At 39.0% G+C, this 14,878-nt stretch overlaps 1 long non-coding RNA gene across 1 annotated transcript in view; it reads left to right on the top strand.

Annotated features, from left to right (window-relative positions):
- Nucleotides 1-14,878, top strand: part of LOC143688931 (uncharacterized) — a 46,528-nt gene that overhangs the window by 18,611 nt on the left and 13,039 nt on the right. Inside the window, exon 2 of the long non-coding RNA XR_013178385.1 lies at nt 14,169-14,247. This is a non-coding gene — a long non-coding RNA (uncharacterized LOC143688931). The remainder of the gene's footprint in view (nt 1-14,168; nt 14,248-14,878) is intronic.

The following is a 14,878-nucleotide window of genomic DNA, read 5'->3' as shown; positions in this document are numbered from 1 at the left end:
GAAAGATCTCAAATCAATAAACTAGCACGACACCTTAAGAAACTAGAGAAAGAAAAACAAACTAAACCCAAGCCAAGTGAAGGAAATGATCAAGATTATAATAGAAATAAAAGTCAGAGAGAATAAAAAAAACTATAGAAAACAAAAGCAAAATTTGGCTCTTTGAAAAGATATATAAAATCAAATAAACTTTAGTTACATTGACCAATTAAAAAATAGAGAAAACGCAAATTGCTAGAATCAGGAATGAAGACATACTACCAACCTTACAGAAATAAAAGGGATTATAAGCGAATACTATGAAGCACTGCATGCCAACAAATTAGATAACTTTAGGTAAGATGGACACATTTCTAGAAAGACAAACTATTAACACTAAGTCAAGTAGGATTTGAAAAGCTGAGTAGGCCTTTAACAAAGAAAAAGAGATCAAATTAGTACTTTAAAAATCCCATAAAGAAAATCCCAGGCCCAGATGGTTTCACTGGTTAATTTTACTAACAATGAATACCAATTAATTACAAATTGTGCTGGTCAATGGTATTGTAAGGACCTGCTTTCCTAGAAAACAACTGCATTAGGAGGCTTAAGGATAACTCTAGGCCAATAATAAAAATAAGAACACCTACAATTACCACCACCACCTCAAAGTATTGAGCCCATATACCAGATATTGTGTTAAGCACTTTAGTACAATAAAATAGCTAATAGTTAACTGAGTTTTTACCATGTGCCCAGCTCTATGATAAATGCCTTATCTTTATTAATTCTTAGGATAACTATATAAGGTAGATGATTATTGCTTTCATTTTGTGTAATAGGAAACTGAGGCTTAAAGAGTTTATGTTGTTTGCCAAAGCCAGCTAATAGCTATAGAATAGGGATCCAAACTCAGAGTGTCAGGAGCTGAAGCCCACGCAGTGTAGCACAATGCTTTTTATATCTCATTTAAGCCTTCACAGTAATTCTACCAGGTAGGTAGGTAGGATTTTCCGCATCGATAGTGAGGATGACTGCTTATACCTTTGTCTTCCTATCTTTGGGTGGAGAAACCTCTATAAGCTTAACAGTCCTGGTGACAATCTGGTCCCTATTACACCACTTCCCCTAAGAAAGGTTTGGAAGAAAGGTCTGTATTGGCACTTGTGCTGGTTTTCCAGGGTTGCTGTAACAAAGTACCACAGAGTAGCTGGCTTAAACAACAGAAATTTATTGTTTTATCATTGTGGAGGCTAGATGTGGCGAGTTGTGCTTCCTCTGAAGTCTGTAGGGCTCTGCAGTGGCTTGCCCATAATATATGACTCAACTTCTGCCTCTGTCACATGGCTATCTCTGTGTCTGCATCAGTTGTCTGTCTCTTTGTAAAAATTTCTTCTCCTTACAAGGTCTTTAGTCATATTGAATTAGGGCCCACCGTAATCGAATTTTGTCTTATCTTATCTAATGACATTTTCAAAGATCCTATTTACAAATAAGTTTAAATTCATAGGACTGTGGGTTAAGACTTGAATGTGTCTTAGGGGTGGTTGTGGCAGACAATTCATCCATAACAGCACTATTAAGTCATCTCTATGCTCTCCTGTTCTCTCTCTTTGTGATCTCTCTACCAGCATGTAGCATGCATTTTCCCCTACCATTCCACATCTGAAGGAAGAACTGGGGAGGCCTTTCCAACTGAGCCCGTGACTGGGTATACCTGTCTGATTCTGGGGTATAGTATTAGGAAGCTCTGCATCTAAGCCACATTTTCTAGTATCAGCCTTTTCACTAATAAAGTTGGCATTGTAGTTTCTAGCTGCCTAACTTCTTTGTTCCATGATTAATTTTAGATTTGAATGGGAAATATGGGTACCATTTATAAAGCCCCTAAAGTCCCAACATCCATTTTATATATGAGATAATTGGGGTTCAGAGGATTTATGTAACTTGTCTATTTTTCATAGAGGATTTCTACAGAGTCTTAGCAAGGAGACCAGTTATTATTCAGGATCTCAAAGTGGTTAGAACTCAACAGAAAAATAACAGTCTTCACCTTCTATCCTCAATTCCTGAGTAGTTTATTACTGCTACCATTCTCCACTATTCCACTGAAGGTGGTTTGTTCTGTATCAGCATTACTTCCCTGGGCAATAAAACTCATCTCTTTCTGCTGGAGAATCATCTATCCTCCACACTCAGTCCATGCACCTATAATGTTCAGTACACATATGAGGAATTGGCATGTTTCTTAATGAAACCATACCCTCGTCCTCCCAAGTCATCTGTAGGTGTGCTGAGAATTTATAGTGAAGAGTGCCTGGATGCCAGGGACCCACCTCTTGTTCTTTGAGATCCTCCTACCCCTTAGGAATTTCATACTCATAGCTGCTGTCATCACCACAATGCCTCAGGGAACTTTGTCTCTCTTTCCCCCAAAGCATAGATCCTTCTCTTACTTTCCCACAGCACAGCTAAGACTTTCTTAACAGCTCAGGGACCTCAGAAGGGAACTACCACAGGATAATTGGCTCCTATATAACGTCTCCCATAAATTCCCCTATATGCTGTCTCTGCCAGGCCATTGTTTTGGGGCAGGCAAGACTTTCAACTTTCCTAAAATCACACCAAAAAGGTATGCAGGGAAACAGCTTTAGAACTGGCCTAACAAGAATAAGGTGGTACTTGCCTTAACATAGCTCAAATGGGCTCAAGAGAAATAGAATCAATTAATGGTAGAAGACTACCATTTTTGGGAAGAGAGCTAAAATGGAGGCAACCACGGGCAGTCTAAAATATGTTGGATTATTATATAAAACAATTCAGATAAGAGAACGCTGGCAGGTACAGGTATTAGAGCAAGCTGAGGGAGAGTCAGAGGTTAGCCCTGACTCTGACCAAGCCATGAGCTCAGCAGGGTATGAGGCTTAATCCATAAGGACATCTTTATAAAGACGCCTTTAAACTGCTTTTACAGAAAGAATACAAGATATGGCTATTCAATAACAGGATTGACTTTTTAAAACAAACGTATTGTAGGACTTATATCTAGGTTGATGTACTCCTCAAAGTAGTCTCCCTGGGAAGCTCCAATCTCACTCTAGATTTGTTGCCTTTTTGTAGATGATAGTTACCCACTCACTAGTTTATCCATGCTTATTCCTTGTGACATCGTACTGCAAGCACCTGTGATTCTCTGAGGGCTTTCTCTTGGCCCAAACACTAGAAGACTGGTAGTGCTAGGAAGAAGCAACCCTCAGCCAATGACAATGGGAGACATAAGATAAACACCTCGGCTTTCCTGCTTCTTGGGTGGGGCAACTCATTTCACAGCATCTCCCAGAGGTCACTGGTAGTTTTGAGCCCTAGTTGCTCACAGTGATAACTGCTTGTTAGCCACTCTGTGTTGGCTGATTTTTAAATAATTTGGAAAAATGCTCAAAGTAGAGAAAACAGAATGCAAAATGAAAAAAATCGTACCTCTAAAAATTGTACATAAAGAATGATTTCAATTATATACACTTGTGCACAAATTCACATACACTTCAAAAAGAAACATGGAAAGAAGAGATAAATAGATAGTATATGTGTTAGTTAGATTCAGTTGTCAACTTGGCCAGGTGAGCATACCTAGTCTGGTTGCTGCGGACATAAGCCAATGGTATGTGAACCTCATCTGTTGCTAATCACATCTGCAGTTGGCTAGGAGGCATGTCTGCTGCAATGAGTGACATTTGACTTAACTGGCTGGTGCTTAAATCAGAGAGCGCAAGGTAGCACAGCCTAAGCAGCTCGGCATTCCTCATCTCAGCACTTGCAGCTCAGCCCAGGCCTTTGGAGATGCAGGAAGAAGTCGCCCTGGGGAAAGTTGTTGGAACCCAGGGGCCTGGAGAGAAGACCAGCAGAGACCATCCTGTGCCTTCCACATAAGAAAGAACCTCAGTGGAAAGTTAGCTGCCTTTCCTCTGAAGAACCAACAAAATAAATCCCCTTTTATTAAAAGCCAATCCGTCTCTGGTGTGTTGCATTCCAGCAGCTAGCAAACTAGAACAGTATATTGACAAGCATGCATAATAAAAGATGCCAATATTATTAGTTACTGGGGAAATGCAAATCAAAACCACAGATACCATTTCAGTAGGAAGCTATAATTAGGATATCCATGATTTGAGAAAAAAAAAAAGGTAAACAAGCACTGGGGAGAAGACAGAGACGTTGAAACCCTCATATGTTGCTGGTACAATGTAAAATGGTGAGGCGGCATGGAAAGCATTTTGACAGCTCCTCAGCAAGTTAAGCACAAATTTACCTTATGGTTTAGCAATTTCACTCCTACTCAAAAAGAATAGAAAAGAGATACTCAAAAAAATATGTGTGTATGAATGTTCATAGTGGCACTATTCACAATACCCAAAAGGTACAAACAACCCAAAGTCCATTAACAGATGAATGGCTGGAAACATTTTGGTATGTGCATACAATGGAATACTATTTAGCCATAAAAAGGAATTCAGTACTGATACATACTACAACATGAATGAACCTTGAAAACATGCTAAATGAAAGAAGCCAGACAGAAAAGGTCACAAGTTGTAAGGTTCCAATAATATGAAATATCCAATATTGGAAAATCCATAGAGACAGAAAAGCAGATTAGTGATTACCATATTGGGGGAAAAGGGGAAAAGGGAGTGACTCGTTAATGGCTATGGGGTTTGCTTTTAGGATGATGAAAAGGTTCTAGAACTAAGTAGTAGTGATTGTTGTACATTGTAAATATACTTAAAACCACTGAATGTTACACTTTAAAATGGTTAAATTAGTATATTTTACGTAATCCGTATTTTACCAGAATTTTAAAAAATATGGAAAGAAGCACACCAAATGTTTCTGGGTGTTGAGATATTGAGTGATTGATATTTTCTTCCTGATAATTGTCTCTATTTTTCAGTTTTTTTAATGTGCCCTGTATTGCATTTTAAATCAGAACAAATGAATGTTGTTTTTAAATGCTCATAAAAGCTGATGAATTCCTTCTATTTCCTTTTAGTCTGTTATCATAGTCTAAAGCAGTGGTTCTCATAGAGTAGTCCCTGGATCAGCAGCATCAATATTACCCGGAAAATGAAAATTATCAAATCATCTGCCAGGACCTTCTGAATAAGAAACTCTAGGGGTAGGACCCGGCAATCTGTGTTTTAAGAAGCCCTCCAGGTGGTTTTGATGCACAGTAAACTGTGAGAATAACTTCTAAAAGAAACTTTCATTATACATTCCTGTAAATCTCTAGGAAAGTTCCATAAATGGAGTTTAAAAAATACAATCATATAAAATGCAGAGTTGCATTCTTGTGGAGTTAATGAGCTGGTTGGAGTGAGCCTGCCCCGGAGGATGAAAGCTTTTCACTTGTTCTATGTGCAAATTCATTGAGTGGCAAATTATGCTGGGGTTTCATGATATGTGTGTGTCTGAGGAATACAGATTCTCTAAATTGAATTCCCTGGTTCATTTAAAAGACATAAGTTGTGCTGGTTTGAAATGCTTATGTGCTCCAGAAAAGCCATGTTCTTCTAATCCACTCTTGCCGGTACAGACCTGTTGCGGGTGGGACGTTTTGATTAGGTTGTTTCCACGGAGACGTGACCCTGCCCATTCAAGGCGAGTCTTAACCCTTTCCTGGAGCCCTTTATGAGAGAGAGCCAAGAGAAGCTGAGAAAGGAAACGATCTGGAGAGAAGCAAGAAGGACCCACAGGTGCTGCAAGAGACGTTTGAAACCAGTACCTGGGAGAGAAGGAGAACAGACGTTACCAGGTACTTTCCCATATAACAGAGGAACCCCAGATGCCAGCTGCCTTTCCTCTGAGAAAGTATCTTTTTGGTGCCTTAATTTGGACATTTTCACAAGCCTTAGAATTAAAACTTATAACTTAATAAATCCTTCTTGTAAAAACTAATCCATTTCTGGTATATTGCATTCCAGCAGCTTTAGCAAACCAAAACAGAACTGTTGATTAATTTAAAACTGATGCAATGTTCGTAGAGATGTGAAGTATTAGAAGATTAGAGGAAGGTTGGTTTCCTTTATTATTACCTCCACCCACCTTCACTTCCTCAAACTCAATTTTGCTCCAGTAATTCTCCTCTCTTCTCCACCCCTGCGAGGATGATAGATTCCAGTATTTTGTGAAAACCACTACTTTCTGGATTTGGGAGTTCCCCTCTTCAGTTTCCAAATGGAGGCTTGGCTTACCCCCAATGCATTACATTTGTTTCTTTGTGAATTTGTGAGTGGTACAGTTACCTATGTCTCCAGCATCCCTGATTTTTAGCACAGGGTCTGGTGAACAGCAGGAGCTCAAAACAAATTGGATAAGTGTATACTAAAATTCATGAAACACATTCATTTATTCAGCATCGAAACATTTTACATAGCAAATTTTAATATGAGAAATGCATGCCAGGAACTTTACCTACATTAATTTTAATGCCTGAGGGATACATTAACTTTAAGTACCATGTGCTATGCCGTTTGTTATTTTATTCATCTCAACCTCATCAATTTTTCAGGAACTTCCAGCAGATGGCACCAATAAATACTGTCATGGGACTGGCTTGGAAATAGGTGATATTTTTCAACACGAACTTAAAATGTTGAAATGAATAAAATTTACTTGGCTCAATTGATAATAATAATTGGCATTTTCCAGTTAACAAAGTGCTTTCATAGCCTAGTCTCATTTGTTCTGTGAGAAATTTCAAATTCTGTCAATGTATTGAGAAGGTTGTACTATATAGTGTAGATTTTTGTTGACTTGTCATTTAGTCACAGTAGTGGAATAATTTAAGCCAGATAATGATAGCGCTATTACTTTATAGTTGTAATGCACCAGCCTTTCAAAGATAAAATTCTCAATGCAAAATTTGGGCATGAGCCTACACATGAGAACTGAACACAAACTCAGACCACTTTTAGTGAACCACATCTCTGGCTATTTAAGCAGTAATTGTGCCAGTTTGAAAGGATGTATGTACCCTAGAAAAGCCATGTTTTAATCCTAATCCCTATTCAGTACTGTATGCTTGAAACTGCAATTAGATCATCCCCCTGGAGATATGACTCAATCAAGAGTGGTTGTTAAACTGGATTAGGTGATGACATGTCTCCATGCATTTGGGTGGGTTGAATTAGTTTCTGGAGTCCTGTAAAAGAGGAAACATTTTCGAGAATGAGAGAGATTCGGAGAGAGCAGAGAATGCTGCAGCACCATGAAGCAGAGAGCCCACCAGCCAGCGACCTTTGGAGATGAAGAAGGAAAACGCCTCCCAGGGAGCTTCATGAAACAGGAAGCCAGGAGAGAGAGCTATCAGATGACGCCGTGTTTGCCATGTGCCCTTCCAGCTGAGAGAGAAACCGTGACTGTGTTCACCATGTGCCTTCTCACTTGAGAAACCCTGAACTTCATTGGCCTTCTTGAATCAAGTTATCTTTCCCTAGATGCCTTTGATTGGACATTTCTATACACTTGTTTTAATTGGGACATTTTCTTGGCCTTAGAACTGTAAACTAGCAACTTATTAGATTCCCCCTTTTAAAAGCCATTGCATTTCTGGTATATTGCATTCTGGCAGCCAGCAAACTAGAACAGTAACGATCCCTCTTATTTCTATGGTGCACTAAGGATACAAAGCACTTGCACAGACACAACATCCTCTGATCCTCATACAACACTATAATATGGGCCAGGTAAGCATTAATTTATAGATGAAGAAGAGAAAGTGGTTGCCCTCCTCTCCTTTCCCATTCCTCCTCTCTCCACCTGGCCCCCGCACTGCCCTCTCCAGCTTGGCTGACTCAGACTTAGTATCTCATAAATCGTAACAAAACTCCAGTGATGCGTGGATGCCAATTAATATTAGTTTCACTTAGCAAATTATAAGGAAAATTTTCGAAAGGTTAAAACTCATTATAAGGGCACAGAATTGCCTGGTAATAAGGCCCAGACAGGAATGTGTCAGTTTTCCTTCCCCTCCAAGCTAAATAGAGTCTCAAGCCAAAAAAATATGATCTCCCATTCTTTTCCTCTTCTCTGGGGACTGAAAATTCACTCAGATGAAGAGTAAGAGACTATTTGTTTTCTACATGTCTTTTCAGTTACTCTATTCCACTATGACTGCTTTTTTTTTCAGTTAAATAGACATTTCCAGTGTACCATTTTAATTTGCTTGTCATTTCTTTTACTATATATTTTTATAGTGATTTTTCTGAGAATTACAGTTAATATCTTAATTTATCACAATCTAGTTCAGGGTAATACCACATTACATCTCTATACATTGTATGCTCATAAACATGGTTATATAGTTATGGCTTTATGTAGTTGTATTTTAAGTCAGATTGAAGGAAAAAAGTTACCAAAAAATATTTATACTTTTTTTTTCTTTGTATGCTGTGTGTCAAGGGTCATATTTAATTTTTTTTCCATGTGAGTATCCCTATATTATAGCACCATTTGTTGAAAATTTTTGTTGTTGCTTGGTTTTTCATTTGTTTGTTTGGGAAGTGCATGGGCCGGGAATTGAACCCAGGTCTCCCACATGGCAGGTAAGAATTCTACCCCTGAGCTATCCTCACACCCCTTATACTGTCTTTTATACTTACCTATGTACTTGCTTTTACCACCCCTGCTCTTCATTTCTTCCTGGGTATTTGCTTTACTTTTTTTTCAACCTGAAGGACTCCCTTTAGTCTTTCTTGTAAAGCAGATCTACTAGGGACAAATTCTCTCAATTTTTAAAAAATCTTGGAATACCTCAATTTCTCCTTCATTTTTGAAGGATAACTTTGCTTGTATAGAGCTCTTGATTAACAGTTTTTTTTCTTTCAGCACTTTGAATATGTCATCCCATGCTGTGCCTTCTGACCTCCATGGTTTTTGATGAGAAGCCAGTTCTCTGATTGAGGATCCCTTACACATAATGAGTCGTTTCTCCTTAACTGCTTTAAAATTCTGTCTTTGCCTTTTTAGCAGTTTGATTATGATATGTCTAAGTGTGGCTCTCCTTGAGTTTATCTTCCTTGGAGTTCATTGAGCTCCTTGGCTGTGTAGATTGATGTTTTTCATCAAATTTGGGACAATTTTAGCCATTATTTCTACCCCTTTCTCTCCACTCTCCTTCTGAGATTGCGTTATGAGAATATCTATACACTTGATGATGTTCACAGAACTTTGGAACTCAATTTCTTTTACTTCATTCTTATTTCTGTTTTTCAGACTGTGCAATCTCCATGGACCTACCATAACATTCACTGATTCTTTCTTCTGCCATCTCAAATCTGCTGTTGAATTTTTATTTAAGTTATTGTCCTTTTCAATTACAGGATTCCTATTTGCTTCCTTTAAAATAATTTCTCTTTATTGATATTCTCTATTTGGTGAAACATTGTCCTCATACTTTCTTTTAGTTCTTTAGACACAGGTTTTTTTAGTCCTTTGAAAATATTTAATATAGCTGTTTTAAAATATTTATCTAGTAAGTCCAATATGTGGGCTTCCTCAGGGAATGTTTCTAGTGGCAGCTTCCTCCTGCCCCTCTGAATGGGCCATACTTTCTAGTTTCTTTACATATATCCTAAATTTTTGTTGAAAATTGGACATTTTAATTAATATAATATGGCAGTTCTAGAAATCTGATTCCTCCCCTCCCCAGCATTTGCTGTTGTTTTTGTTTGTTTAATGACTTCTATGGACTAATTCTATCAAGTCTGCATTCTTTGCCAAGTGTGGCCACTGAAGACTCGACTCAATTAGCTTAAAGGTTGGCCAGCTAATGACTGGAGAGAGATTTCTTTAAATGTCTGAAACCAGTAAGTATCCCAGCCTTTGCTGAGGGGCTGAAGGTGAATGCTGGAGTATGCCTTCAATGCTCAAGCATGCAGTTTACAACTCTGCCTTAGCCTTCACTTCTTGCTTACAAGAAGTAAGGCCTTCTTGCTAACTAAAGGCTTAGTTAGGTCAACCAGAGATGAGAGCTTAGGGCCTTCTCAGGTCTTTCCTGACCATGCCCACAACCCCTATACAAATGTTAGACATTCTAGAGTCCCAGGAATATGTTTAAGCTTTTCAAAGTCCCCTATGGCCATGTCATTCCCCAGAATTTTCTTCTCTTCTTTTCGTTCTTTTTTTGGGGGGATGGTTTATGGGGTGGGTGGTTATCCACTTGTCATTTGCCTAATTGTTACTGCCATCTAAGGCAGCTTTGGTGTTAAACAATTGCTGCTGACTGTATTGGCAAATGCCTCTGGGGATGAGGTTTGTTTACACGGGGTGAGCGCTGAGTTAGGTCAAATAAGGACAAGCCCTGTGAGTGGGGTTTTCCAGGGAATTTCCCAGAAGGTCAAATAACAGTTCTCTGAGGATGGGGATTTGGAGCACTCCAACCCTGTTTTGCATCCTCCACTGGCTGCTAGGCTGATGGTTTTCACCGTGTTTGTGGGGTTATTGTTTCAAGACTATCACAGAGCTTAGGAGAGAGGGATGGGGATATATCAAGTTAAAATGCCACCAAATTTTCTGTTCCTGCAGAGATTAAGTTACTTTTCTTGAATAAATGCTCCCTGGATTGTTGTAAGCCTTTGATTAATTTCCAGAGTTCTATAAAAGTTGATTTTCACAATTTTCCTCCAACCTTCTCATTACTTTTATGGAGAAGAAATTTTTCAGAGGTTCTTCCTCTCCTTCCCCTATGCCATATAAATTTAGTAAGACTACACTGCAAGTTATTTAGCCTGTGTCTTAGTTTCCTCACCCGTTTTTAAACAACAGAATTAATAGTGCCTATCTTAAGGGTTGTGTAAAGATAAAAGTGAATTCATGTAAAGGGCATAGCACAGTGCCTGCTTGATTGCAAGGACTCAATAAATGCTAGATATTATTATTTGTCATTTGTTTTCTTGGCTCTTTAATTTTCAATTTGGTATTCAAGCGCATCTCACTAATTTGGAAATGGAATGGAAACCAAAGAGCCTTTAGTCCTTAGGTAATCACTGTTAAAACACGAGCTATTAAATATTTTAAGACTCAAAACAGCTATTTTGGAATAAACAGATCCTCCCCACCCCCCACCCCAGACACCCTTATTTTCCCTTCTCCCCTCTTATTTGTTTGCTTTCTTCCCAAGTGAACTCAAGAGGGTTCCTCTGGTTATTTTGGTGGACCACTTTCACATTAACATCGATAATCAATCCAGAGCCACGAAGGGAACTGGCAGCAACACAGGCTTAGGGGGAACAATGCCTGCACAATATTTTGAAATCACACAATTGAAACATGCTGCATGCTTAAGCATTGGAATGTTGCTGAGATTGATAAAAGATAAAACACATGCCCAGGGTAAAGCTCATCACATGTCAGCAAAACTGTTTCACTCATGTTTGAAATTCCAGAAAAATAAGTGAATCATTTACTCACTCAGGGAGACTTTTCATGCCACAAGTGGGGCAGAACTATTTGTCATGGTACATAATTTCACATAGCCTCACCCATTGTAACTGAAAGCAACTTGGTGCAGGAGGAAAAGCAAATGATTTGGAGCCATATACTGATCTCAGTTCATATTCTAAATCTGACAGTGACACAAACTCTTTGAGCCTCACTTTCTGCAAATGGGAAATGGAGATAATTATCTACCTCATGGGATAATTGAAAGATTGGTGAGCTAATGCATCCCAAGTATTTAGCCGAGTACCTAGTTGCATAGCAAATATTCAATAAAAATTGAAGTTATTTCTTTAATTTTCTCCTCAGAATGCCTCTTACTAGTGTATAGAAACAGTACTGATTTTTTTCAACACTACTGATTTTCGCACATTGATCTTGTATTTTGCCACTATGCTGAATTCATTTATTAGATCTAGTAGCTTTGTTGTAGATTTTTCAGGGCTGTTGAGATACAGGATCATATCTGTAAATAGTGAAAGTTTTATTTTTTCCTATCATTGTTTCTTATTTTTCAATATTCAAATATTTTGCAATATTTGAGTTTCTTTATGTGCCAGGCACTGTGATATATATCCACTGAGTAAAAGTAGAGAACAAAAATAGTTCTCCTTCCTTATGAGGGCTTAAAGCTAATGAGAAAGAAAGCACTTAAGGTGTAAAATAAACACTAATTACAAATTACCATTAGGATGCTGAAAGAAAAGCATCTGGTGCTGTAGGAAAATAACAGAGGGGCCAATTTACATCAGGCAGAAAGGAAGATGCCCTGAACAAGAGAGATATAGGCCTAAAAGATGGGAAGAAAGGCATAGGGAACAGTTTGAGGGGAGATTCTGAAATGGGGAGGAGCTTAATATGCTCAAGTAGTGATGACAGCGTGGTGGCAGCACATTGAAGGAGAGAGAAGGTAGCAGGTCAAGGATGAGGCAAGGAACTGCACAGGGGGTTCTGTGGTAGAAAGCTCACCTGCCATGCTGGAGACACAGGTTTGATTCCCAGCCCACGTACCCCCCCCCCCCCAAAAAAGAGGAAAAGACCAGCTCATATAATAGCAAGGAGGCAGAAGAGGGTGAGGGGGCAAGGGAAAGGATACCTAAGATTTGCTAAGCATTTGCTTATGTGCCGGACATAGATCTAAGAGTTTCATATTTATTAACTCAATTAATCCTCAAATAAAATTCTAAATGAGAGGCCTGTTATTTTAGGTCATGTTAAGCAGTGTGTTTTTTATTCTGAGTGTGATGGGAAATCATTGAGGATGTCAGTGATGTGATTAGGTTTACATCTTGCAAAGACTCTGCTGTTATGCTAAGGAAGGATTGGAGATAGGCAAGAGTGGAAAGAACCCATTACATTCTCAACCACCTTTTTGCTCATACCCCTCTCCCCCATAACTCAGAGTGATTTTATATAAAGTACCTTCTGACAAATGGATAGAATTATTACAGTAATTTCATTGCAAGTGCAATGATAATAAGAGCAGAAGTAAAACAATGAATATGATTTTATACCTTGTATGCAGTTATATGGGCAAAATTTTTTTATTGAGATAAGAAGTTTTAAGAACAAACAAACAAAAGTATACTCATTCCTTGGCCCTATAAGAACTGGACCTCACAGATTACTAAGGAAGTTTATACCAAGAGCAGCAGATGCAGTTATTTTGCAAGTCAGAAAAGAATTTTAAAAATGAGTCAGAAAAGGGTATAAGCATCTCCAATGGCATAAGAGAGTCTGGCTAACAAAATGCATGGCACTTCCCTGAGTGTGACAATACCACTGCTGTTGCATGGGGCTGGGGGTGACACCAACCAGTTCCCTAAGTCCTAGCAACAGTTTGCTTCATCAGGAGAAATGTAACTTTAATATCTAACATTGGTTTTTTTACCTATGCATAATCCAATTTTAAGAATATACTTGGCATGATAGAGTTTGGGATGTCTACATTGAGAATTCATGGTTTGTATTTCCCCCTTCTGTGCTTGATTTAAAAAAAACCACCCTTGGGTGGGCCATGGTGGCTCAGCAGGCAGAGTTCTCACCTACCATGCCAGAGACCTGGGTTCAATTCCCAGTGCCTGCCCATGCAAAAAAAATTTTTTTAAATAACCAATCTTGTAGTTGAGAATATTTCTGCCATCTCTTTTTCCCGTCCTCCTTTTATGATAAACTTATTAAAGACTTAAATAAAAACCCAAAAGGGAGGACTTAGAAGTTGCTTTCTTTGGCGATGTGGGAGAATTTTGGGATTCCTTCCTTCTAGACTGTGCTCAAAAACTCTTAGATGCCAAGACCCAAATCTTTGGTTCTAGCTGTGTTCACTCTGCTCAGGTGATTCTACTGTTTCTAGTTGTGTTTGCATTTGTAATATTCTAGGGTAAGATACTTGTACTGGGGGAGGCCAGTTAGACCACAGAAAGATCGCCATCTTCTGCAAGGCTATGCCTTTCAGTCTGTCAGAGGAACGGATTTTGCTTTTCATTATTTACAGAGTTAGGGCCAGCCCTGTTCTGATGGGGAGGAGCTGTCCTGTCATTTCCTTGCTGACTACAGTAATTGTTTAGGAGTGTATTGGTGTGGCTTTCCGTAGCTGGGTTGTGAGTGCTTTGAAAATAGAGGAGGGGTATAGAGACATCTTTGCCTAAACAGACCTTTGCACTCACAGGAAATCTCTGCTTTTCCTTCCCCCTTAGCCCCTGAGATGTGCACAAACTCCATTTCTCAAGCCCTGTGGACCAGTGGCCCATGTTGTCAGTCAAGAATCAGTTACAGGTAACAGAACACTTGCTGGTTTCAGCAGAAAGGGATTTAATATTTAAAATTAGGTGCTTACTGAACTTTTGGTTCTAGGTTAAACACCCCCAGAGATGACATCTAGAACGGTCCCCAAGAACTGGCCTGCCCAGGGGACTGCTGTAAAAGGAAAGGAGAAAAACTTGAGGTCTCAATCAAGGCTTTTGTCACAAATATGCCATTTATTAAATATATGGATCATTATTATGGCTTTATTATGTCAATGTTGGGAGAAAACTTTGACCCGTCTCCTAGATCAATGCAACATGGCCCACAGACCAGAAATATCTCCTCCCATGGGAGTTTATTGTAAATGCATTATCTTGGGCCCCCACCCCAGATCTATGCAATTCGAAGGGCTAGGGGTGGAGGCCAGGAGTCTGTGTTTTTAACAAGCCCTCCACATGATTCTGATACAGCAGGGTGACCTGCCATCCTTTTCTCCCCTGAGGCTGAAATTATTCCTTGGACACAGGGCTTTCATTGCTAAAACCAGAAAAGTCCCGAGAAGCCAGGTAAAACTGGTCCCTTATATGCAGCAAAAGTTTGCAAACCACAATCTTAGGCCATCTGTGGAGGTGCTTGTTGGGTGGGTGAGTGGGTAGAAGAT

Source organism: Tamandua tetradactyla, chromosome 6 (assembly GCF_023851605.1).
Source record: "Tamandua tetradactyla isolate mTamTet1 chromosome 6, mTamTet1.pri, whole genome shotgun sequence".
Classification (NCBI taxonomy): Eukaryota; Metazoa; Chordata; class Mammalia; order Pilosa; family Myrmecophagidae; genus Tamandua; species Tamandua tetradactyla.
Note: the sequence above shows the minus strand (reverse complement) of the source record. Positions and strands in the feature narration are given on the sequence as shown.